Genomic DNA, 2,349 nt, shown 5'->3' on the forward strand with positions numbered 1-2,349 from the left:
AGGCATGAACATTTTTTTGTATCGAAAAAATATCGAACGGTGACACCAAAGTATCGAACCGAACCTGTATCGTTGCACCCCTAATATATATGTGTATATATATATATATATATATATATATATATATATATATATATATATATATATATATATATATATATATATATATATATATATATATATATATATATATATATACATATATATACATATATATATAGCTCAGAGAAGAGCTCGAGAGGATGTGGAGGGTGAAGGTAACGGTGGTCCCCGTGGTAATCGGAGCACTAGGTGCGGTGACTCCCAAGCTAGGCGAGTGGCTCCAGCAGATCCCAGGAATAACATCGGAGATCTCTGTCCAGAAGAGCGCAGTCCTGGGAACAGCTAAGATACTGCGCAGGACCCTCAAGCTCCCAGGCCTCTGGTAGAGGACCCGAGCTTGAAGGATAAACCGCCCGCAGGGGCGTGCTGGGTGTTTTTTTTTATTTTTTTATGTATATATATATATATATATATATATATATATATATATATATATATATATATATACATAAAGTTGTCTTTTCAAAATGGGAGTTCAGGTTATTTTTACTTCTAATAGTGTTAACATACTACACAGGTGACCACAGTGCACATGTCTGCTGTCGGTCACAGTGGTCCAAGGGACGCTCAGGGAGTTAGTGTGTTCGCTCACACACGTGAAAAATTAGAGCGAACATTGGTGATGACATCGTTCTTACAGCATCAACACAGTAATTCAAATCACACTTATGACAAAGGAGATCCTTGAACACAAATTAGCCTGATATGAAAATGTTTGTGTGCTGGTTTGATTCCAGTCTCATGGAGAGGGCGGGGCTTATGTCCTATACTGCAGCCGGACATAAGGGGGCGATAGAGACGCTTGTCTTTTGTCAGATGTTTTGTCAACCGTCGAAGAAGAAGAAGAAGAGCGGAAGCCAGGGAGCGGAATTCAAAAGAGAAGGTGAGTTCTGTCCGTTATAAAGTTAAAACTGCGGGAGGCTGAGCAGCACAGATCCCCTCGGTGTGCCTTAAAGCAGGTAACACAAACGGCACAGTGACGCTGGGTTGGTGTTAGTGGGTAGCACGTTAGCGAGTCCGTGAAATAAACCAAACAATACAAACAACCAGTCTCACGTTGCATTGGCGCAGCTGCAGAGCGGGGAGAAGGCGGTAACCGGTGACACCTCGGCTGTGTCCCAATCCAGCGACCGCACGCTTCGAAGTACGCGCACTTCGCGGACTACGTACGCCGGGTACTAGCAAGTACGAGAAGTGCGGAAGTGAGAGGCTTGTGAAATGGGACGGTTCGCGCTGCTCAGGTTGCCTAGCAACCATGATACTAACCGCACTAAACGTTTCATACAGCTGTAAAACATGATTGTTGGGCTACATTTCTGTACTGAACAGTCATTTCAAGATCAGTTAGTAAATAACAATTAGCTAATGTTGTTCATGAGACTAAAGTCATCTCACTGTGGTGATGTAAATATAATATGGCCAATATTAAAGTTACTATATTAATCATTATTAGTTATTACAGCAGTGAGTTTGAACTCTGTGTCAAATACTGAGCCTCAGTAAAGATTTAATTTATCATTTATATTTCCTATCACCTTAAATCTTCACTTAAAGACAAGTATCTGTGACAGTGTGTATACAGATGTATTATATATAAGAGACAAATATTGTTCGTTTAATATGTTGTCATTACTAAATGTGGCTCAATGCTTACATATATGTGTAAAAAGCAAATGTAGGAGCTGTGATAACTGTGTCTGATAGAATGAAGAGCAGACTGATATATGAAATATTCCTTTATTGGGTGAGAAAATCAGACCATGTCATAACTGCTGTAAGTCACACAGAATAGACATCAGAGCCTTAAACAGGCTGACGTCTGCTAAATGGGTCAAACTGGGCAGAAAGTCTACAAACACATAACATCCTTATAGAATATGATGTAACACTATAGATCAACTTAGCTCAGAATATATAAAGCATATAAACAGTTACAGCAATATGATGCAACAAACACAGCAGCTACTGATCCAAAATACTCAAAGCTTCATAGAACTGAAACCAGCATTTATTTTTAGCTCCATTCTGCTGCTGATACAGACTTTAGGTTTCTGGATATTTGCTTTAGGTTTCTCAGCTACGCTGAGGTCAGACTCATTTCCGGTGTCGGTGGAAACTGAAGGGGTCAAAGGTCTCCGTCCTTTGTAAAACAGGTGTTTGGCAGTAAGGAATATTATTAATGCATCAGTGTCATGAAACACCTCGTTTTTAAAGGCAACGCTGTCAGTTATACAGTAATATAAATGG

General features: G+C 39.8%; 1 protein-coding gene across 4 annotated transcripts in view; it reads left to right on the forward strand.

The window, feature by feature from the left end:
* The first annotated feature begins 561 nt into the window (after positions 1 to 561).
* Positions 562 to 2,349, forward strand: part of ppp1r35 (protein phosphatase 1, regulatory subunit 35) — a 14,852-nt gene continuing 13,064 nt past the window's right edge. For 2 of the 4 annotated variants that reach the window (XR_015128734.1, XR_015128733.1), the window contains exon 1: positions 562 to 2,349. This exon is cut by the window's right edge and continues 1,241 nt beyond it. The gene's annotated coding sequence lies outside the window, so the exon portion shown is untranslated. The other 2 variants (XM_086288225.1, XM_086288224.1) reach the window with 2 other exon arrangements.

The sequence above is a fragment of the Aulonocara sp. 'chitande type north' Nkhata Bay genome, linkage group LG4 (genome assembly GCF_057382095.1).
Source record: "Aulonocara sp. 'chitande type north' Nkhata Bay isolate Kocher_YH1m ecotype deep benthic linkage group LG4, A_spYH_male_GT1.1, whole genome shotgun sequence".
NCBI lineage: Eukaryota > Metazoa > Chordata > Actinopteri > Cichliformes > Cichlidae > Aulonocara > Aulonocara sp. 'chitande type north' Nkhata Bay.